This window comes from Chiloscyllium punctatum, chromosome 1, assembly GCF_047496795.1.
Source record: "Chiloscyllium punctatum isolate Juve2018m chromosome 1, sChiPun1.3, whole genome shotgun sequence".
In the NCBI taxonomy this organism is placed as follows: Eukaryota; Metazoa; Chordata; class Chondrichthyes; order Orectolobiformes; family Hemiscylliidae; genus Chiloscyllium; species Chiloscyllium punctatum.
The window spans coordinates 123694036-123718899 of record NC_092739.1 but is presented as its reverse complement, the minus strand read 5'-3'; the positions used below and the strand labels follow the sequence as shown (position 1 = coordinate 123718899).

The following is a 24864-nucleotide window of genomic DNA, read 5'->3' as shown; positions in this document are numbered from 1 at the left end:
CATGTACATCCTGCCCCTCAGGATTCCCTTCAACAGCTTGCCCACCACCGAGGTCAGGCTCACCGGTCCAAAGTGGTGAATCTTTGGAGGTTTCTCCCTCAGAGGGCTGTGGAGGCAGGAACATTGCATATTTTTAAGGCAGAAGTAGACAGATACTTGACAAACAAGGGAGTCAATGTTTATCGGGGTAAACTGGAACCTGGAGTTGAGACCACAATCAGTTCTGAAGAAGAATCATATACCACAGTACTGCATGTTGAAACACACCAATTCTGTGCATTATAATGCTGCTGCAAGGCCACTTTGCACAGACATCCATCTCATGCATTGAAACAGGGTACATCTTGGGGCTCTTAATTTGGTCTCTTGGCACACAATCACTTTGCACCTAATTGGATATTCCCAGTCCCTCTGCGTTGCTTGGCCTTTTTATGTATTACTGCCTCATTCAGATTTTGCAACTCCACTGTACTTCTGCCCTTGTGCTGCTTTTTTGTGCATGTTCAAAGACAAACAGTTTGTTATGGTTCCCATGATTAGCAGGGGTGGAGGGCATAGGCATGGTGCTGTATGGCACTGTGCACTGATCCCTTTAGCCACAAGAGCTACCTCTTCTTCCTCTTTGAAAACTGATAATGTTTTGACATCAAACACTTCGTGTGGCAGTGAATTCCACAGGCTCACTGTTCTCTGGGTGAAAAGAAAATTCTCCTCATCTCAGCCCTAAGAGGCCCTTATCCTTAAAATAGATTCCTGACTCTGGACTCTGGAGCATTCTTCCTGCATCTAACCTGGCTAGTCCTATTGGAATGTTATAGATTTCTATGAGATTCCACCCCACACAATTCTTCTGAAAAAATCCTAACCAACTCAATCTGTCCTCATGTGTCAGTCCTGCCACCTCAGGAATCAATTTGGTAAATCTTCACTGTACCCACTGCGTCAAGAACATCCTTCCTCAAATAAAGAGACCAAAACTACACACAAGATTCCAGGTGAAGCCTCACCAATTCCATATGTAAGGAATTATAACATTTAATGTTTAGGAATCATGACATGCTTTGGAAAGGGTGCAGAGGAGATTGTCCAGGATGTTGCCTGGTATGGAGGGTGCTAGCTATGAAGAGAGGTTGAATAGATTAGGATTATTTTCATTAGAAAGATGGAAGTTGAGTGGGGACCTGATTGGGGTCTACAAAATCACGAAAGTTATAGACAGAGTGAATAGCAAGAAGCTTTTTTCCCAGAGTGAAGGATCATGAGTTCAAGGTGAGCTGGGAAAAATTTACAGGAGCTATGCGTGGAAAGTTCTTCCCACAGATGGTGGTGGGTGCTTGGAACACATTGCCAGCGGAGGTGGTAGAGGCAGACACGATAGTGTCATTTAAGATATATCTAGACAGATGCATGAATGAGCAGAGGGATACAGATCCTCAGAAAATATGTGACATGTTTAGATAGACGATCTGGATCGGCGCAGACTTGGAGGGCCAAAGGACCTGTTCCTGTGCTGTAATTTTCTTTGCTGTTTGTTCTTAAAAGTCATCTGGATGGGTATTTGAACAGAAAGGGTTTAAAGGGATCTTGGCCAAATACTGGTAAATGGGACTTGGTCAGATTGCGATGTCTGGTCAGCACAGACAAGTTGGTTCGCAGAGTCTGTTCATATGATTCTGACTCTATATCAGACTCAAAACTCTGTTCCTCTCTTCACAGATGCTGCCAGACCTGATTTTCTCCAGCACTCTGTGTTTGCTTCAGATTTCCAGCATCCACAGTATTTTGTTTTTATCAGACCAGCCATGGTCTTGTTGAATGTTTAAATAACCTCGAGGGGCCAAAAGACCTACTGCTGCTGCTCATTCATGTATTCATATGTTCGTATGTAAATATTGCAATCCATGTAGTGAAGCCACTACCAGAATAGGATCTCAGAATTTCCACAGTTTTGATCCAGCGGTATTAAAGACACATTAAAGAAGCTATGGCTACCAGGTGTGTAACTTGAAGGGAACATTGAAGACAGTGGGGTTCTCATGCATTTGTTTCCCCTATATAGGCGACTGACTGTGTGGAGTTTGCACGTTCTCCCCGTGTCTGCGTGGGTTTCCTCCAGGTGCTCCGGTTTCCTCCCACAGTCCAAAAGATGTGCAGGTCAGGTGAATTGGCCATGCTAAATTGCCCGTAGTGTTAGGTAAGGGGTAGATGTTGATGTAGGGGTATGGGTGGGTTGCGCTTCGGCGGGGCGGTGTGGACTTGTTGGGCCGAAGGGCCTGTTTCCACACTGTAAGTAATCTAATCTAATCTAATCTAATCTATATATCTAGACAGCGAGAATTGTGCATGTGAGAGATGCCACAAAAGAAGCTTGGTAACAATTAAGTGCTAGGAAAAACAGAAAGTGCCGGAAATTTCAGCAAGTCTGGCAGCATATAAATGCCAATAATCTGCTCATCAATGTTCCCTCAGAATCACTCAGCTTTGGATCTCATCTTAGCCCTAACCCTAACCCTAGCCCATCATCCAGACATGGACACAAGAATAAACATCAGAAGAAAGGACTTCAATATTATAAGTAACATTCTTATCATGTATTGCTATAATTCATATGCATATAATCCTTGATTTAGCATCAAGCTGTAAAATTAGGATTTGTATGCGCCTGAATTCTGGAGGGAAATATCAGTTAATGGCCACAAGATTTATTTACCAAGAAGATCTAAATTATACTCTCTCAGCAAACTGACATTTATGACACTACTGATGCATTTTCCAGAATTGAGTCTGTACTATGTTAGTGGATCAACTGACCATGTTCCCTTACTATACAATCCCTGCACCACTCTCCTTCTGATTATAACAGCTAAATAATTAAGGATTTAAATGATTCAATAAATATCAATATTGATATCTTGAAAATTGTAATCAAACTGATAAAGCTATTCAATTTTGATTGTTAAAACAAAAATTGGAAATTTAAAAGCAAATTATTTTTCAAAACATAAATAATGATATTGTTCCATACTACCTGTCTCACAAACCTATCATTCTTAACACTGTCGAGTTGAACATTGAACACTTCTGATTTGGAATTCTCATGTTATGCTTCATGACAATCATGACCATTAATACCTTGCTCATTCTTTATTATGGGAAAAAGTGAGGAATGCAGATGCTGGAAACTAGAGTTTAGATCAGAATGGTGCTGGAAAAGCACAGCAGGTCAGGCAGCATCCAAGGACCAGGAAAATCGATGTTTCAGGCAAAAGCCCATCATCAGGAATAGAGGCAGGAAGCCTCCAGGGTGGAGAGATAAATGGGGGTGGGGGTGTTGGGCTAGGGAGAAGGTAGCAAAGAGTACAATAGGTGAATGGGGGTGGGGATGAAGGTGATAGATCAGAGGGGAGGGTAGAATGGATAGATGGTAGGGGGGATTGGCAGGTAGGACAGGTCATGAGGACAGTGCTGAGCTGGAAGGTTGGAACTGAGGTAAGGTAGGGGGAGGGGAAATTAGGAAACTGGTGGACTCCCCCCACCTAACCTCAGTTCCAACCTTCCAGCTCAGCACTGTCCTCCTGACCTGTCCTTCCTGCCAATCTCCCTTCCCACCTATCCGCTCTACCCTCTCCCCGACCTACCACCTCCATCCCCACCCCCATTCATCTATTGTACTCTTTGCAACCTGCTCCCTAGCCCCACCCCCCACCCCCATTTATCTCTCCACCCTGGAGGCTTCCTGCCTCTATTCCTGATGAAGGGCTTTTGCCCGAGACGTCGATTTTCCTGCTCCTCGGATGCTGCCTGACCTGCTGTGCTTTTCCAGCACCACTCTGATCTAAACTCATTCTTTATTATCCCTAGCCATCCCTGTACACCCAGTCCATTCAAAAAAAGGAGATTCAGAACAGGACATTAGTTACTTGTCTCCATATTAGTGGGGTGGGGGGTGTGAGTCTGTGTCTGGAATGACTGGAGTGGATTATATCTTTTGCAATGTCAAATGCTAATGATCAGTAATCTGAACAAGCATATCGGAACTTAACCATGCAAACGGAATTTCTGGGGTTTTGCAGAACTCATCAGGAAAGTAAAAGAAAAGGGGATTTTGAAGGTTCAACAACTAGCACTTGCCTTGCTTTTGTTCAATTCTCTGAGATGAAGCTTTCACTGTTTTGAAGGTTGTTTCCAGTAATTTGGAAATGAAATCTAATACCTTCAACTGTATTTAAATTATCTACGCTTCCCAGCTTTCTAAGTGCTAGAAACAACTTACTGGTCTTAGGTTGGAGGTAAATCTACATCACAAGATGCAACAATAGCATCAGTGGGAAGAACAATAGCTGTCTGTTCATGCAATTACCAATCTATAGGAATGGGAAGGATAATCACAGACCTACAGCTTGTAGTTGATAAAATGCTCTCCCTGTAAACCCTGTACTGAGTATAAGCTTCATAGGCATCACTTTGCATTGGTATCTCCAGGGTTTTGCACCTAATCATTCACAAACATTCGCAACCTCCTCAAAGAAGGCCTCTTGCCAATTGAGCCAGGTGGCCTTGCAAGGAAGTCAACACAACTCCTAATTTCTTTACCTTTGATTCTTTCCAGGGATCTACATGTGATATTTGTGGAAACTAAAATGGATCTCCAATATTATCTGACAAGGCAGTACATAATTGCAATTAGCCTAGTGGTATTGTCACAGGAATAATAATGAGAGATCCAGGTAATGTTCTGGGGACCAAGGTTGAGATCCAACCACTGATGAAATTTGTATTCAATAATAATACATTGGTGACCATGAAACTAATTGTCGATTATTGTAAATATCCATCTGGTTCACTAATACTCTACAGGAAAGGAAACTGCTGACTTCTGGTCTAGTCTACATGTGAGTCCAGAGCTACAGCACTGCAGTTGACTCCTAACTGCCCTCTGAAATGGACTAGCAAGCAAGCCTCATCTTCCACCTTAGGACCTTCACCACACAGGATCAATGTGAATTTCACCAGTTTCCTCATTTCCCCTCCCCCCACCTTATCCCAGATCCAACCCGGCAGTGCCCTCATGACCTGTCCTACCTGTCCATCTTCCTTCCCACCTATCTGCTCCACCCTCTCTCTGACCTATCACCATTACCCCCACCTTCATCCATCTATCACACTCTCAGTTACCTTCCCCCAGCACCACCCCCCCACCTCTCATTTATCATTCCACCCCCATGACTCACAAGCCTCGTTCCTGATGAAGGGCTTTTGCATGAAACGTCGATTCTCCTGCTCCTCAGATGCTGCCTAACCTGCTGTGCTTTTCCAGAACTACACTCTCGACTCCAATCTCCAGCATCTGCAGTCCTCACTTTCTCCTAGCAAGCAATTCGGTTTAACAATCAATATAAAGTCTCAAAAAAGAAGTGAAACTGGTAAACCACCTGGGAAATAGACCAGAAATGACAACAGCAAATACAGTCCCGTTGACCATGCAAACTTCTCCTTATCAACATCTTGGGGGCTAGTGCTAGTGTGGGAGAACTCACAGACAAGTCAAGCAACAGTCTGACATAGTCACAATCACTGAACTATACTTTACAAAACTAACCAGACACCATCAGCACCATTGCTGCATATGCCCTGTCCCACCTGCAGGACAGGCCCAACAGACAAAATTCTGGAAGTCCCTCTCTAATGGCATCGTGGATCTACTCACAGCAAGTGGACAGCAGGAGGCAGCTCACCACCACCTTCAAAAGGGTAACTAGGGATGGGCAATAAAACTGACCCAGCCAGGAAAGCGCAAATCCAACAAATGAGTTAAAAAAATCTCAAAACAAAACATTACTCCAAATAAGAAGATAATTGGCTCCCCTCCAACACAGAAATAAATATTTAAATAAATACATTAAATTTGATTCTTCCCTGTAATAATTAAAAAGTTCAAGTTGAAAATTGCAGCAGAGCAATTTAACATTCCATCAACTTGACAAGTCTCTGCAGACGAAAAAAAGCCTGTTGTCACAAGCTTGTGTCCATCAACAGAACTGGTTCCGTGGGTGTAGAAATTGCACGGAAGCCTTTCGGGAACGGATCTATGCTGAATCAGATGCCAGCTATTTTATGCCTGAGGTCCAAGCACTTCACACAAGGGATTGGAGTATTGTCAAGAGTGTGGTGCTGAAAAAGCACAGCAGGTCAGGCAGCAACCAAGGAGCAGGAGAATTGGCATTTTGGCCAAATGTCGTTCATCAAGAATGAGGTTGTGAGCCGAGGAGGTGGAGAGATAAATGGGAGGGGGGTGGAGATGCGGGGGGGGGGGGGGGGGGGGGGAGAAGGAAGCTGAGAGTGTGATAGGTCGATGGAGGTGGGGGTAATAGTGATAGATCAGAGAGGAGGGTGGAGTGGATTGGTGGGAAAGAACATGGACAGGCCATGAGCCTGGTGCCGAGTTGGAAAGTTGGACCTGGGATAACATGGGGGAAGGGAAAATGAGGAAACTGGTGAAATCCGTATTGATCCTGTGTGGTTGGAGGGTCCAGAGGCGGAAGATGAGGTGTTCTTCCTCCAGGTGTCGGATGGTTATGGAGTAGCGATGGAGGAGGCCCAGGAACTGCTTGTCCTTGGCAAAATGGGAGGGGGAGTTGAAGTGTTCAGCCACAGGGTGGTGGGGTTGGTTGGTGCAGGTGTCCATCTGTCTCCCCTATGTAGAGGAGATCACACTGGGAGCAACGGATATAGTAAATGACATGTGTGGAAGTGCACAAGAAACATCCCACCACCTTATCCCAATTCCAATCTTCCAACTCGGCACCGCCCTCATGACCTGTCCTACCTGTCCATTGTCCTTTCCACCTATCCACTCCACCCTCCTCTCTGAACAATCACCATTATCCCCACCTCCATCTACCTCTCGCACTCTTAGCTACCTTCCCCGCCCTCCCCCCCCAGCCCCACCCCCCTCCCATTTATCTCTCCACTCCCTCGGCTCACAACCTCATTGCTGATGAAGGGCATTTGCCCAAAATGTCAATTCTCCTGCTCCTCAGATGATACCTAACATGCCATGCTTTTCCAGCACCACACTCTCGACTCTAACATCCAGCATCTGCAGTCCTCACTTTCACCGAGGGATTGATGTATTGTCTTTTGTGACATGGGCAAGACCATTTACGGCTGCAGATCACTGCTTCCAAGGAAAATATTTCCAATGTTGCCAAAATCTGCAGAAGTGTCTCTTGGGAATGATCACTATTCTACACGCCTCAGTTTTATCACCTGTGCACCTAAAGCCGGTTTGTTGACATGTCTCCAAATAGCCCATGCTTCCTGTGTGAGCTCAGTACATGGTAAAACCATTTGACCCCTGAAAGCATCATAACCTAGCCTGAAGCTATTTTTCTACATTATAAGTATGCACTTTTCTCTGTGGATCAATGTAAAATTATGAGAAATGAATTTTGATGAAACAGTTCCTGCTCCTCCAAATCCAGTATATTATATTATTATTATGATGCAAACAATAATACTGCCACTAGATGAGATCAACCAAGGTAGGTGAGCGTGTGAGAATTTCCTTGTTCGTTCATGGGATGTGGACTTTGCTGCCACTGCAGTGCATTGAGTCCACAATGACTGCTGTTAGGGAGGGAGTTCCAGAACATTGAGCCTGTGAGGGTAAAAGAACGGCAACATAGTTCCAGGTTAGGCTGATGAGTGGCTTGGAGAGGAACTTGCAGCTGCTGATGATTCCACATACCTGATGTTGTTCTACTTCTAGATGCTAGTGGTTTTGAGGGTGGAAGATGCTATCTCAGAATCGGAGTGAATTTCTGCATTACACTAGGCTAACACAAGATTTTCAGTTATGTCTGGAATTCCCTCCTGAGTTCTTAACTGAGCCAGGATTGATCCCCTGGTTTGACAATAATGATTGAATGGGGAACCTCTAGGGTCATGAGGTTGTAGTTGGAGTTTAAGAACAACTCTGCGGCTGCTGAGTGACCACAGTGCCTTATGTACGCTCAGTCTTGAGATGCTTTTCTCTTGAAAGTCTAATTCCATTTAGCACAGAGATTGTGGCCATTTCAGAGACATGGCTAGAAGAGGAATAGGAATGGTTGTTGCAGATTCTGGGATTTAGATGTTTCAGCAAGAACAGAGAAAATGGTAAAAGAGGCAGAGGTGTGGCATTGTTAATCAAGGGTAGTATTACAACAGCTGAGATAAGGTTTGAGGACTCATCCACTGAGGTAGTTTGGGCTGAGGTTAGAAACAGGAGAGGAGAGGTCACCTGGTTGGGAGTTTTCTATAGGCCTCTGAATTGTTCCAGGGATGTAGAGGAAAGGATAGCAAAGGTGATTCTCGATAGGAGCGAGAGTAATAGGGTAGTTGTTATAGGGGACTTTAACTTCCCCAATATTGACAAGGACTACTGTAGTTCACATAGTTTAGATGGGTCAGTTTTTGTTCAATGTGTGCAGGAGGGTTTTCTGACACAGTATGTAGACAGGCCAACAAGGTGCAATGCCATATTGTATTTGCTACTGGGGAATGATGGGTGTTAGATTTGGAAGTAGGTGAGCACTTTGGCGATAGAGAGCATAATTCGGTTATGTTTCCAATAGCAATGGGCAGAGATAGGTATATACCACAGGGAAAGAGATATAACTGGGGGAAAGGCAATTATGATGCCATTAGGCAAGATTTGTGATCCATAGGATGGGAAAGGGAACTGCAGGGGATGGACACACTTGAAATGTGGAATTTATTCAAGGAACAGCTACTGCAGGTCCTTGATAAGTATATAATAATCATTTAGGGAGGTATTTGTTGAGAGAAGGAGGCATGGTTTCTAAAGAAGTTGAAGCTCTTGTCAAGAGGAAGAAGAAGGCTTATGTATAAGATAATCAGAGGGTTAGATAGGGTGGACAGGGAGAACCTTTTTGCAAGTATGGTGACGGTGAGCATGAGGGGACATAGCTTTAAATTGAGGGGTGATAGATATAGGACAGATATCAAAGGTAGTTTCTTTACTCAGACAGTAGTAAGGGTATGGAATGCTTTGCCTGCAACGGTAGTAGATTCGCCAACTTTAAGTACACTTAAGTCATCATTGGACAAGCATATGGACATACATGGAATAGTGTAGGTAAAATGGGCTTCAGATTGTTATGACAGGTCAGCGCAACATCGAGGGCCAAAGGGCCTGTACTGCGCTGTAATGTTCTATGTTCTATGTTATGTGAGGATGAGGCATGAAGGCTCGGTTAGGGGACTTGAGAATTACAAGTTAGCCAGAAAAGATCTAAAGAGAGGGCTAAGAAGAGCCAGGAGGGGACATGAGAAGTTGTTGGTGGATAGAATCAAGGAAAACCTTAAGGCCTTTTATAGGTATATCAGGAATAAAAGAATGAATACAGTAAGATTAGGGCCAATCAAAGATAGCAGTGAAATATTGTGTGTTGAATCTGAGAACATGGGGAAATGCTTAATGAATACTTTTCATCAGTATTCACATTGGGAAAGGGCAATGTTATTGAGAATATGGCAATATAGGCTACAAGATTGGATGGAATTGAGGTGGACAAAGAGGTGGTTTCAGCAATTTTGGAAGATCTGAAAATAGGTAAGACTCCTGGACCGGATGGGATTTATCCTGATTGTCTGGGAAGCAAGGGAGGAGACTGCAGAGCCTTTAGCTTCAATCTTTATGTCATCAGTGTCGACAGGAGTAATGTCAGAAGACTGGAGGATAGCAAATGTTGTTCCCTTGTTTAAGAAAGGGAGTCGGGATAACCCTGGTAATTATAGGCCAGTGAACCTTACTTCGGTTGTGGGTAAGATGTTGGAAAAGTTTCTAAGAGATAGGATTTATAATCATCTGGAAATGAATAATTTGATTACGGTTAGCCAACATGATTTTGTGAAGGATAGGTTGTGCCTCATTAACCTTATTGAGTTCTTTGAGAAGGTCACCAAACAGGTGGATGAAGGTAAAGCAGTTGATGTGGTGTATATAGACTTCAGTAAGGTGTTTGATAAGGTTCCACACAGTAGGCGATTGCACAAAATACAGAGTTTCAGGATTGAACGTGATGAAGTGGTTTGGATCAGAAGTTGGCTAGCTGAAAGAAGACAGAGGGTGGTGGTTGATGGGAAATGTTCATCCTGGAGCTCAGTTAATAACGGTGTGCCACAAGGATCTGTTTTGGGGCTACTGCTGTTTGTCATTTTTATAAATGATTTGGATGTGGGCATAGAGGGATGGGTTAGTAAATTTGCAGATGCCACTAAGGTAGGCAGAGTTTTGGATAGTGCCGAAGAATGTTGTGGGTTACAGAGGGACATAGGTAAGATGCAGAGTTGGGCTGAGAAGTGGCAAATGGAGTTTAATACAGAAAAGTGTGAGGTAGTTCACTTTGGAAGAAGTTACAGGACGAAAGAGTACTGGGCTAATGTTAAGATTCTTGGCAGTGTAGATGAACAGAGAGACTCAGTGTCCAGGTACATAAATTCCTGAAATTTGCCACCCAGGTTGATAGGGTTGTTAAGAAGGCATACTGTGTGTTGGTGTTTATTGGTAGGGGGATTGAGTTTCGGAGCCATGAAGTCATGCTTCAGCTGTGCAAGACTCTGGTGCGGCTGCACCTAGAGTATTGCGTGCAGTTCTGGTCACCGCATTATAGGAAGGATATGGAAGCTTTGGAAAGGGTTCAGAGGTGATTTACTAGGATGTTGCCTGGTATGGAAGGAAGGACTTACGAGGAAAGGCTGAGGGAGCTGAGGCTGTTTTTGTTGGAGTGAAGAAGGTTGAGAGGCGACTTAATCAAGACGTATAAGATAATCAGAAGGTTAGTAGGGTGGACAGTGAGAGCCTTTTTCCTTGGATGGGGAAGGTTAACATGAGGAGACATAGCTTTAAATTGAGGGGTGATAGATTTAGGACAGATATCAGGAGTAGTTTCTTTACTCAGAGAGTAGTAGGGGCGTGGAACAGCCTGCCTACAACAGTTGTAGACCTGCCGACGTTAAGGGCATTTAAGTGGGCATTGGACATACATATGGATAATAATGGAACGGTGTAAGTTAGATGGGCATCAGATAAATTTCTCAGGTTGGCGCAACTTCAGGGCCAAAGGGCCTATAACATTCCATGTTCTATGTTCTGATATAACATCCTCAATGTGAACACAGGACTTTGTCTAAATAAGAATTGTGCAGTGGCCATTCCTACCAATACTGTCATATACATAGTTGCATTTTGCAGCAGACATCTTGGGTGAAGGTGAGGTCAAGAATGTTTTCTCACTTACTGATTCCTTTTAACACCTTCAACAGACCAAACCTTGTAATTATGTCCTTTAGGTTTCGATCTGTTCAGTCAGTAATGGTGCTGCACTAAGCCACTGTTGGTGGTGGACATTGAAGTCCCTTCTGTACATTCTGTATCCTTGCAATCCTCAGCTGTTGCTCCAAGTGATGTTCAAGATTGTGGAGCATTGATTCATCAGCTAAAGAGGAGAGGACAGTGCATGATAATCAGCAGAAATGTCCATGTCTGACTTGATGTTTTGAAACTCTTTGGGATCCAGAATCTGAATGGACAGATGAGTGAGGTGGATTGTCATGTTGGGTACACTTACTCAGTTGTTTGGGGTATGGTCAGGTCAGAGATGTAGATAAAGGTAGATTCGGATGGTCAGGGGAAGATGTAGTGTAGGTATCTTTTGTGTCAAGCCCAAGGCTGCGTAGGCTCCTGAGCTGTAGTGAATCAGCTTATTTCCAGTTTAAACTTCCTGATTAATTTCCAAGTATGCCCATCCATCAGGATTCCTGGAAGATTCTAATACACTCTCCCAACAGTTTACCACCTCTGGAGATCCACCTCCTTGATGAGAGGACATGGGCCAATATGTCCTCTTGTTATCTTTCTTTCATTATATACTTTTGACTAAACAATATATGTAACATTTTAGATATTAAGTCATAATAGAAAGTCCTTAAATATGGAAATCAAAACTTGGATTCATGATGTTAAATTTCCATCATATTAGAATGTGTAGTAGTGTGTGAAAATGATGTCATTGTTGTATTCCCAAAGGCATTCAACAAAGTACCTCACAAAGGGTTAAGTCATTCGATAAGAGCCCATGCTGTTGGAGGTAGTATATTGGCATGGATAGAGAATTGGCTAATAAACAGGAAATAGTGAAATGGAGTGAGGGGCTTTCTTTCACGCTGGCAACCTGTGACCATTAGAGTTCCACAGGGATTAGCTGCAACCACAATTGTTTACAATAAATATTAATGATTCAGAGGAATGAAGTGAATGTACTGTAGCCAAATTTGAAAACAACACAAAAATAGATTGAAAGACAAGTTGCAAAAGGGATACTGTTTACAGAGAAATATTGATAGACTCAGTGAGCAAGAAGTTGGCAAATGGAGCGTAATATGGAAAAGTGTGAAGTGTTTCTTTTTGGAACAAAAGGACATTACTTGCAGGCAGAATAACTGCAGAAAGCCGCAGCACAAAGGCACTTTGTGGAAAGTTATTATTTAATTGGAGGTAGTTCCAAGAAGGATCACAAGGATGACCCCTGCTACACAGAAACTGTGTTATGATCAACAGGTTGGGACTCTACTCACTGGAGTTTGGAAGAATGAGAGGTGATCTCATTGAAACATAGGCTTCTTAAGGGGCTTGACAGGATAACTGCTGAAAGGATGTTTCCCCTCATTGGAGAATCGAGGACCAGAGCCATAGTCTCAGAATAAAAGGGTGCTAATTTAAGACTGAGCTGAGGAGGAATTTCTTCTCTCAGAGTTGAGTGTTTTGGAACTTTTTGCCACATATAGCTGTGAGGGCCTAGTCCTCATGTAAAATTAAGGCTAAAGTAGAGTTTTGATCTATAGGAAAATCAAAGAAAACACAAGAAGGGGAAATGAGGATTGTTGGATCAGCCATGACCATGTTGAATGATCTCCTGTTCCTGGTTCTTGTGGTGTTAAAATCTAATGATATAAATAGGAAATGTAATGCAAAATTTATAATTAAGGATTTACTCTGGCAACAAATTTTAGTTGCATTCCATATATATGAGATGGCTAAAAGTATATCTGTCTGAGATTTGTTTTAAATGACTGTGATTTGACAGGGTAGGCAGCTGAAAAAATCTTTATGATGAAGGAAATCCCGGAACCTGGGGCCATAATCTTACAACTAAAGCTGAACAATTTTCAAGTCAGTCCAGGAGATCTCTCTCCACTTTGAGGGCTTTTAAATTGTCACAACAGGTCACAGCAACCAAATTAATTTGTTATTTAAAAGGTCTTAAGGGATCTGGAGACTAGGCAGGATATTAGAATTAAAGCATTATAGCTGCTTCAGAGGGAGCAAAATGTCAGAAAAGGTCAGAAGGTTCAAATGGATTGTTCCTGTGGAACATACAGATTAGAGCCAGATTGTTTATTTTCTGTACACCTTGGTTCTTCCAGATCTTTAAACTGTTGTCAATTCGGTAAATCTCAGCAGAAAGAAACTAATTTACACTGTAGCTATAACATAAAAGTTTCCATTAAATACACTGGTAATACAAAGCCAGCCAAGAATCTGTGCTATAATCAGGAAATACAAAGCAGTGGAAGTCATGGTACAACTCTACAAGAGCTCCAGACAGACTACATGAGGAGAACAGCAATCAATTGTAGGCGCTGCACCTCACAAAGGCAATAGCTACCCTAGAAGCTGAGCAATGCAAGATCACTGGAATAATACTGGGTGTCAAAAGGGCTTCATAATGAGAAAGAAAATCAGAAAATGCTAGAAACATTCAGCAGCACCTGGGAGAGGAAGCTTGGAATTTCAGATCAGCCACAAACACTGAAGCTGTTTCTCTTGGCAGATGTTGGCCATAACCTGCTGAGTATTTCCTACACCTTCTGTTTCTCATTCAGATTCCCATCATCTGCTGTATTCTACTTTTCAACAATGAGGTGTTGATATACAAGGCTTACATCCCCTCAAGAAAATCTTAAAGGATGAACTAAGTTCACTGTCTGATGTATTGAAGAAAGTTAAATGATGGATTGAAACCATTGCCTCTTGTGGGATTCTATTTGGGATTGGTATTTTCTGGAGTTGAGATGAATAAGAGAGATGATGTAAATCAAGCACACCAGATTCCAAATGGGTTTGAAATGGTAGACACTGAGAGGTTGAATCATCTGGCTAAATACAGGAACACAACCCCAGAAAAAGGGACAGATTTAGGACTGAGATGAGGAGACTTTTCTTTGCTCAAAGTGTTGTAAATCTTTGGAATTATATACCCCAGAAGGTTGTGAATGTTCCATCATTAAATATAATTAAAGCTAAGTTCAGCAGATTTCTCGTTTCTCGCAAAATCAAGGGGTGTGGGAAGTAAGTGGAAAAGTGAGGAAGAATATCAGCAAAGACCGGCTGACTGAATGGCACCGATATATCACCATTTAAATAACAATCCTCCTTTCTGATTCTCACGTTTACCCACATTAACTGCATCTACTATGTATTCAGCCACTCACTCAACTTCTCTAAATCACCACGATGGCTCCTTTGATCCTCCTCCCAACCCTCAATCCCATCCAGTTTTGAGTCAACAGCAAACCTGGAAATTATGCATTTGGTTACCTCATCCAGGTCTTATATCATGAATAGCTCTGATCTTTGCTATACCAAACTAGTCATTGCCCACCATTCTGAAAGAGATCCATTTCTTCCCCCTTTCTGTTCCTCTCTGTCAATCAATTCCCAATCTATGCCAATATATTGCCACTGTCTTGTGAGTTTTAATTTTTCCCCTAACTTCTGAGGAACCTTATCAAACGTCTTCTGCACATCTAAATGCATCATATCTACTGGTTCTCCCTTACTTACTCCACTGGTTACATCTGCAAAAAGTTCTACCCCACAGAGTGCTTCAGTGGTTAGCCCTGCTGCCTCACAGCACCAGGGACCTGTGTTCGATTCCAGCCTTGGGTGACTGTCTGCGTGGAGTTTGCATGTTCTCCCCATGTCTGCAAGGGTTTCCTTTCACTGTCCAAAGATGTGCAGATTGGGTGCATTGGCCATGGTAAATTGCCCATAGTGTCGAGGGATGTGTAGATTAGCTATGGGAAATGCAGGATTACAGGGATAGGGTATGGGGGGGTGGGGGCAATCCAGGTGGAATGCTCATCAGACAGTTTGTGTGGACTTGTTGGGCTGAAAGGCCTGTTTGCACACAGTGGGGATTCTATGATCAAGCATGATTTGCCTTTCACAAGCCATTGCAGGTTTGTTCAGTCCCATTAATGCTTTCTAAATTTTCTCTAATCACCTTTTATAATGGACTATCAATGTTAAGCTAACTGGTCTGTAATTCTTTGTTTTTCTCTCTCTCCCTTTTAAATAGTGAGGTTGCATTTACCACCCTTCAATCCATCAAAACAGCTCCAGAGTCTCTCAAGGTTTGGAAGACAAACAACATATCAAATGTTTTTTGGGCCACTGCCTTTAGTACTCTTATGTAGATCATCAGGCTCTGGCAATGTGTCACTCTTAGACCCCATTAATGTCTCCAGCGCTATTTTCTGACAGATACTTTCAAATACGTTTCTTTCAATTCTTCCCTCTCATCAGGCCATTGGTTCCCTAACACTTCTGACAGGTTATTTGTATAAGCTTTTCTGCCATTCCTTTGTTCCCCATTCTGACTTCCTCAGTTTTTGACTGTAAGGGACCTCTATTTGTCGCCATTAATCTTTTTCTCTTCACATATTTATAGAAGCATTTATGGTCTGTTTCTATAGTCATAGATATCTACAGCATTTAAAAAGACCCTTTGGCCCATCAGTCCATCAAGTCTGAGTCAGTCAAGAAACAACACCGTCACTATTTCCATTTTCCAGAACTTGGCCCATAACCTTGACATTGCAAATGTACATCTAAATATTTCTTAACTATTATGAGCATTTCTGTCTTTACCACTCATTGGATATTTCACTCTCTTATTCTATTTTCGCCTCCTTTGATCAAACTTTTTGTCCTCTATTGCCAACTTCTAAAACGCTGTCAACATTCGTTGCTTTTTCTGACAAATTGTCTCTTCTTTGGATCTAAACCTCTTCCTAACTTCTTTTGTAAGCACATCTGCTCCAAACATAAATGAATAATTGTTGTGATTCATTCACATGTTTTTTAAAGATGAACCATTGCTTATCAACTGTCAAGCTCAAGACCCAGGATATGTGCTACACTTTAGTTTACCTACATTTTGCAGGCCATGTAATTTGTAGGGATTAGTCATATAGCACTGCTTAGCAGATGCAAATAATATTTCGATCAAGGTCAATTGAAGCTTAAGCTTAAGGTCAATTGAAGCTTAATGTTCACCTATCCATTTACTATTTACTGAAACTTTTCTTTGCCAAATCCACAGTATACGAAAACAACTATGCTACTGCTTTGTAAGTTTGAGGGAGATTGCTTCATAGCTCAAAATAATCAATCACCAAGATATATTTACAAAGCTCTTCTGTTGAATCCTGAGGCTCAATACAAATTACTTAAATTATAAACAGGTAAAGGCACATTCTCATTGAAAGATTGGGCTCATCTCTGGTGTTAGTCTGAGATGCTGAAGTTAGGACAAATACCTATACTGCAACTGAAAAAAACAAACATTTCAATGTGGAAAATAGTCAAAAGTAAACTTAAGTTATATTCTCAGAATAAAGTTGTATTCTCAGCTTTGCTTTTAATTATAAGTTACATTAAATGCTTTAAATTTAGCCAAAATGGACTCAACTGAAAGTGCTACAAATATATAAATTTACTGAAGTAAATGTGAAAACCATATTAATTTTGAATAAGCAGATTGACTTAAGTTGCAATCAAAATTTACCTGGCTCATGTTTGAACATTGCAGTTATTGCACTTATATGTATTCAAAAGCCAACAGAAAAATATCAAACCAAGATGAGCAGTGCATGAAAATTGATTGCTTTAGGCTTACTTTGATCCTTTTTCACTTGAATTTCAACAGCATTTCCTAAGCAGGGAAGTTTCAAAAAACAGTCACTGACTGGTTTAACAGATTATTTTCTTTCATTTAACATGGCGATCTTCCACCAAACCAAAGTTCTAGTGCATGAGCAAGGAGGTGATGTTGAATTTGTACAAGACACTTGATAAACATCACCACATTACAGGAATTATGTGAATGCATTAGGTAGACTTCAAAATGGTTTACAAGAATGGTTCCAGGAATGAGAATCCTCAGATTGAAGAAGTTGGGACTGTCCTCCTTGGAGAGAAGACAGAGAGGATAGTTGATAGAAGTTTTCAAAATCGTGAGTGGGTGAACAGAGTAGGTAGGGAGAAGCTGTTACTATTTGTACAAGAAAAAAAGAATATGAGGACACAGCTGTAAAGTGATGTGCAAATGAAGCAAGGGAGATGTCAGAAAAACTTTTTGACACAGCGAGTAGTTAAGGAATGGAATGTGCTGCCTGGAAATGTGATGATGTGGAGGTGCTGGTGTTGGACAGGAGTGGACAAACTTAGAAATGTGATGGAGACTTGTTGAGGTATTCAAGAAAGCATTGGATGATTATTTGGAAAGGAATAGTATGCAGAGATATGGGTAATAAGCAGGAGATTGGCACTAGGTAATAGAACCAATGCAAGCATGATGGGCTGAATGGCCTCCTTATGCAACGTAACAAATCTGCTATTCTGTAAACATAAGCTGCAGAGTTGGTTTTAACAGTAGAACATTTTATTTTTTTAAAAATCAGCTATCTAAACATAACATAATCTTTAAAAAATCGACATACTTATACTTCAACACCATCAATTTACAGTTAATTTCCTTCCCAAGCAAATGTGTTGGTTGGATTTAACTGCTTCTTGTCACACATAGCACAGGAGCTGAGATATTTTTCTCTGACCGCTCAAAACTGAGACTTCAGACTTTTTCAGTTTTGGATAACCAATTTGATTTAAGGAGCATTATTTGTATCTACTTTAATGTCATATATTTTTGAGTTTCTAATTTGAACTATAGGGTGGTCTGCACATATGATGGGGTGCAAATATTAACTTGTAAGTGTTTCTGTAGCCATGGTGATTTCTTTTACAACTCGGTATGAGATAAATTTTTCTTGGAGGCTAATGAGAATTTGTTTGCATTGGGAGAGATTTTATGAGTGAGAAAAGTAACAGTGTCGTATATTGTGTTTCAGTTCGAAGATATTTGAAAAATATTTGGCTGAGGGGCATCAGCCTTGAACTGGAAAGGTTTTTCAATTTAGAAGTCTTAGCTGGAGCTAGAAATGTAAAGTTCTGAAAGAAGTGAGAGTGCATACAACTGTTAAATATATTACTTTAGTGTAAGGAATTTAAAGGTCAGAACAAAAGGGCTTGGTTAAGATACTAAATGGGATTTTTGAAGCTGAGAAAGTGTAAATTAGAGCAGGCTTAATAATTTGAATGGCCTAATTCTACTTCTATGTCTTCTAATCTTATCATTAAGTCTACTCCAGGCTGAGGTAGACAGCTTTTTAATCAGTAAGGGAATCTGGGGTTATGGGCATAAGGCAGAAAGGTGGAGTTGAGGATGATCAGATCAGCCATAGTCTCACTGCTCTCTCTCTTCGCTTACAGTCAGTTGTGTAAAGACTCGAGAAAGAGACAATGAGATCATCAAGACTGGAAATGGATGCCACAGTTAGGTCAAGCCCAATAGAGATGATAGTCCAGGTATCTCGCTCTCTGGTGTGAGGAATGTAAAGGAGTATTTTGGGATTAATGGGATTGAGTTTTACCATGATTTGCAATCTTTAAATTTGGTTTACATGTAAATGGTTTAGTTTATTCTATTTTATCTTCACAGAATCACAAAAAAACTAAGTTTCTTTTGCGTAACAGGTTTCTAATATTGTGTTGAATCTGAATCTTTGCAGCATTTTCAATGAAAAACAAGTTTTAAAAAATCAGATGATCAATCAAGCAAAATTTCACTCTGGGATGTAACTTGTCCAGTAATAACATCAGCTGGGATCATAATACATTCCAGATATTTAATCAAGGTAATTTATTCCGTAACTGCTGTGAGCTAACTTATTTTCTGAGAGACTATACCTGCATGTGATTTCAGTCAGGCATCTTTGAAAAGCCAAAATGTTTTTGAAGCAAATTTAAGAACAACTTGTTGATCTGGCATCTGCTAAGCTAATGACTTAATTTTAGTTAGTTTTCTCTGTCATGTTCTCAACCCCCATAGGAGAAAGTGAGGACTGCAGATGCTGGAGATCAGAGCTGAAAATGTGTTGTTGGAAAAGCGCAGCAAGAAGAAGGGCTCATGCCTGAAACGTCGATTCTCCTGCTCCTTGGATGCTGCCTGACCTGCTGCGCTTTTCCAGCAACACATTTTCAGCTATAAACCCCCATGGTCCAAGCAAGCTTCCATTAACATGTCAGGAGGCATGTACCCATTTAAAATAATAACTCTGGAAAGACTGACCTTGTCAATTTTTGAACACTTCACAATAATAAAACACTATATACCACTAGATTAAAATCTAAACTCTAAAAGAATTATATTAATGTCACACTGGTAGGTGGCCTATAGATCTGGCCCCTCCAGTTCATTCTATTCGACTTACTTGTCTTAACATTGGACATCTCAATCAGTCCACAAGTTGACTCTAGTGTAATATTCTAGTTCCTACCCCATGTCACATTGGTTTAATACCCTCCCAAGTGGCAGTAGCAAACTTCCCTGCAAGGATATTCCTCTTCCTCCAGTTTAGGGTGAAGCTTGTCCTTCGTGTACAAGTTATTCCTGCCCTGCAAGAGGTCCTAATGATCCAGATGAATCCATCCACATTCATATAAATGTAGACAGTCAAATTTGCAGAGGAAGCCATATGGTGAATCCAGAGTCAAGAGTGCGGTGCTGGAAAAGCACAGCAGATCAGGCAGAATCCAAGGAGCAGGAGAATCAACATTTCGGGCAAACGTCCTTCACCAGGAATGAAGCTTGTGAGCCAAGGGGGTGTTGAGATAAATGAGAGGGGGTGGGGTTGGGGGAAAGTTAGCTGAGAATGCGATAGGTAGATGAAGGTGGGGGTAATGGTGATAGGTCGGAAAGGAGGGTGGAGGGGATAGGTGGGAAGGAAGATGGACAGGCAGGACAGGTCATGAGGGCGGTGCCGAATTGGAAGGTCGGAACTGAGATAAGGTGGAGGGAGGGCAAGTGAGGGAATTGGTGAAATCCACATTGATCCCATGTGGGCAGGGTCCCGTGGTGGAAGATGAGGCGTTCTTCCTCCAGGCGTCAGGTGGTTAGGGAGTGGCGATGGAGGAGGCCCAGGACCTGCGTGTCCTTGGCGGAGTGGGAGGGGGAGTTGAAGTGTTCAGCCACAGGGCGTTGGGGTTGGTTGGTGTGGATGTCCCAGAGATGTTCTCTGAAGCACTCTGCAAGTAGGCGCCCTGTCTCCCAATGTAGAGAGAACCGCTTTGGGAGCAATAGATGCAGTAAATGACATGTGTGGAAATGCAGGTAAAACTCTGATGCTTGTGGAAGGCTCCTTTGGGGCCTTTAGCAGAGGTGAGTGGAGAGGTGTGGGATCCAACCAGGGATCAGGTTATCTAGATCTTGTGATGTGTAATGCGGCAGGGTTAATAAAGTCAGAGTAAAAGATCCCCTTGGGAACAGTGGCCATAACATGGTGGAATTTAGCATTCAGTTTGAGATGAAGGAAAATGGGCTGGACTCAGTTTAAATAAGGGTAATTACAAAATGGTGCTCAGTTTAAAAAAAGGATAATTACAAAAGATTGTGGGCAGAGCTGGCTGGAGTGGGCTGGGAAAGACGTTTAGCAGCAAAGACAGATGAGGATAAAATGACAGTCATTTAACAAAATAGTTCATGACTCAAAGCAAAGATATATCTCTGTGAAGAAGGATTGTCAGAAGGGGATAAGCCAACTTTGGTGAGAGATTAAGGATAACATCAGATTGAAAATAAAACATACAACGCGCTAAAGCTTAGTGGTAAACGAGTGGATTGGGAAAGTTTAAAACAGATAATAAAAGGCAACCAAATCAAATAATGAACAGGAAGAAAATACGCTTTGGGGGTAAACATGTAAGTAATTTCAAGGTGGACAACAAGAGGGTTTTTAAATATACAAAAAGGAAGCGAGAAGCCAAACTGAACATCAGTCCTTTAGAGAATGAGGCTGGGGGAATAATAATAGGACCAGGAAATAGAGGAGGATTTAATAAATACTTTGCATCTGCTTTCACAGTAGAAGATAGAATAATTACTAATTCAAGGGGAAAAATGGAGAGGAAATAAATACCTAACTTTCTCTGGAGAAAATACGTTAGGTAAACTAATGGGCCTAAAGACCGTTAAATGCCCTGGAATTGATAGGATGCATCCTTGGATATGAAAGGAAGTAGATACATAGATAAATTACTACCAATGTACCAGCTTTCAGGAATTCTTAGATCCTTTGGCTTTAAAAAGGAGTAATCAAGCCTGAATATTTTACTAGAATTCTTTGAGGAGGAAAAGAGTAGGAGAGATAAAGGGTAACAGTGAATGTAATATGTTTGGATTTTCAAAGGTACCTGATAAGGTACTGCACATTCGGCTACTTAATAAGAGCCTATGGTGATGGAGGCAGTATATTAGCATAGACTGAGGAAAGGTTTACTAATAGGTTACTAATACAGGGGGCACTTTCAGGATAGCAAACTGTAACTAATGGTTGTCACAGAAAACAGCACTTGGGTCACAATTATTTGCAATATATATTAATGACTTGAATGGGGAAACTGAATGTATTTCAGGCACATTTGTGCATGACTTAAAACTGGAAGGGAGGGCAACTGGTGAGGATGAAACAAAAAGTCTGCAGAGGAATGTAGACTGGTTAAACGAGTGGACAAAAAGATGTGATATAAAGTGGGAAAATGTGAGGTTATGCACTTCGGCAGGAAGAATAGAGGAGGTGAATATTATTTCAACACCACTAAGTTGCAAGGGACAGTGCTAAGACCTTGAAGATGGCCATTGTCTGGAATTTGTGTGGCATGAATGTTTCTAAGCACTTGTCAGCCCAATCTGGATATTGTCCAGATCTTGTTGAATTTGAACATAGACTGCTTCAGTATCTGAGGAGTAGCTTATGCTGCTGAACATTGTGCTATCATCAACAAACATTCTCATTTCTGACCTTATTATGGAGGGAGGATTATTGATAAGGCAGTTGAAGATGGTTAGGTCTAGGACACTTCCCAGAGAAACTCGTGCAGAGATGTCCTTGAGCTGAAATGACTGACCCCCAACGACCACAATCATCTTCCTATGTCCCAGGTATGACTCCAACTAGCAAAAGGTTTGCATCGATACCTATTGATTCCAGTTTTTCTAGATTTCCTTGATGTCATACTCGGTTGAATGTAGCCTGATGTCAAGGGCTATCACTCTCACCTCATCTCTGAAATTCAAGTGTTTTGTCCATGTTTGAACCAAGGTTGTAATGAGGTCAGAAGCTGAGTGGCCATGGCAGAACACAAACTGGACGTCACTGAGCAGGTTATTGCTGAACAGGTGCTATTTGATAGCACTGTTGATGACACTTTCCATCACTTTACTAATGTTTGAGAGTAGACTAATGAAGTAGTAATTGGCTGGGTTGAATTTGTTCAAGTTTTGTTGCACACACATATCTGGACAATTTTGCACATTGTCAACAGATGCCAGGTTGTAACTTTTACTGGAAGAGCTTGGCTAGGGATGCAGCAAGTTCAGGATCTTAAGTCTTCAGTACTTCTGCTGACATACTGTCATGGGCTATCTGCTATCCAGGGCACTGAGCAATATTTTGAGATTAAATGAGATAGAATTGGTTGAAGACTGGTATCTGAGATGCTGGGGACCACTAGAGAAAGCTGAGATAGATCATCCACTCCACACTTCTGGCTGAATTTTGCTGCAAATATTTCAGACTTATATTTTGTACCATTATGTTGGGTTTTTCTGTAAATGAGGGTTGGGATATTTGTGGAGCATCCTCCTGCAGTGAGTTTGTTTAATTGTCCATCACCATTCATGACAGGATATGGCAGGACTGCAGAGCTTAGATCTAATCTGCTGGCTGTGGGATCACTTCGCTCTGTCTATCCACTGGCTTTTATACTAGTTGGCAAGCTAGTGGTTCTATTTGGTGGCTTCACCAGGTTTACACGTCATTTTCAGCTATGCCTGATGCTGCTCCTGGCATACCCTCCTGCACTCTCCATTGAACCAGGGTTGAACCCCTGGCTTGATAATGATGGTTAAATGGGAGGTATGCCAGGCTATGGGTTTGCAGATTGTGCTGGAGTACAATTCTGCTCCTGTTGATGGCCCCCACAGCGCCTCTGAAAGCTAGTGCTTCCAAATAAACCTGTTGAACTATAACCTGGTGTTATGTGATTTTTATGGGACTTGTCCACCCCAGTCCAATACTGGCTCTTCCACACCATGGCTGCCATTTAGCACAGTATTCTCAATGTGAAGGCAGGACTTCACCTCCATAAGGACTGTGCGATGGTCATGCTTACCAAAACTGTAATGAACAATGCATCTGCAGCTGGCAGATGGGTAAGGATAAGATCGAGTACATTTTTTTTCCCTCTATGTTTGTTCCCTCACCACCTGATGTAAATGTTGATGCTGCAATAAGCTCCACATAGCCTGACGAACGACAATGTTTCTGCTTCACACAATGTATGAGATCCCAATGAAGACAGACATGTCATCTGATAGACGTTGGTTTGTGTCTAACTGGTCAATGTAACTTTTAGCAATTGCTATTATATAACAAACCTGTGTAAGACATGTGCCTCTTTGGATTAAACCTCTACAGAGGCTTATCCTCAAACAATGTGATTTAGATGGGTTCTTAAATTCAGAATAAGAATTGCTGGCAGCGCTCCCTGCAAATTACAAGCTCAGTAGTTGGGCACCACAACACACGACATTGAATGGTAAAATTGCCTAGGTGGCACCAAACTGCCAACAATAATTTATTCTTGAACTGATGTCAGTTTTACACAGACCAGAAATCAAGGAAGTCCCAGGTTAGACTTGGATAATAGCAACAATGGCAGAAAAATTGGCCTTAGCACATAAAAATGAGTGAAGCACACTTTCAGTAAAAGTGCATGAATTTCAGTGGAGAATATCTTAGGCTTGGCAATGATGTCTGCCTCATTTCACTGCTCACAGTCTGAATTCACAAATGCAAAATAATGACAAATGACTAGGTGAAATAACACAAAGCTGTCAAATTGTACCCTACTGTAGCATTAAGTATACAAAAATAGTCTATTTTTACTTTGTGTTTGGAATGTCTAAGAATTAGCACTTATACAACATTATTTATCTTTAACTTCTGAAGCAATTAGAATTTTAAAATGTGAAGTCTACAAATGAGGAATAACCATGAAGACTAAACTGGAGACATTTACATTGTATTACCCTATCCGTGTTACCACAATAATATATAATTAATATGAACATCATGATGCCCTTTTATTTTATATGGAATGCCTCACAAGTGTGTCTGTCATCCTTGCACAAGGACCATGCCAATCTTCTCTGTATCATTTCATTTTCAGTAAACATGTGTTTTCAACAATCTTACCTGGAAGTATTAATAGAGTTTAAAAATTCTTCGTAGATTATTCAGAGTTCGTTTGCGCTTTTTTTAAAACAACTGTCTTTCAACTGAAATCAAATTACACAAAGGGAAGAATCCTGTGCCCTCCCCGGTGGCACATTT

The 24864-nt window shown here is 41.5% G+C and overlaps 1 protein-coding gene and 1 non-coding gene across 3 annotated transcripts in view; both read right to left on the bottom strand.

Annotated features, from left to right (window-relative positions):
• LOC140479591 (A disintegrin and metalloproteinase with thrombospondin motifs 12-like) overlaps positions 1-24864 on the bottom strand; it is a 569904-nt gene that overhangs the window by 498250 nt on the left and 46790 nt on the right. The gene's annotated exons all lie outside the window — the stretch shown is intronic.
• On the bottom strand, positions 24618-24720 carry LOC140483060 (U6 spliceosomal RNA). Its single transcript, XR_011961873.1, has one exon. It is a non-coding gene; the product is annotated as a U6 spliceosomal RNA (small nuclear RNA).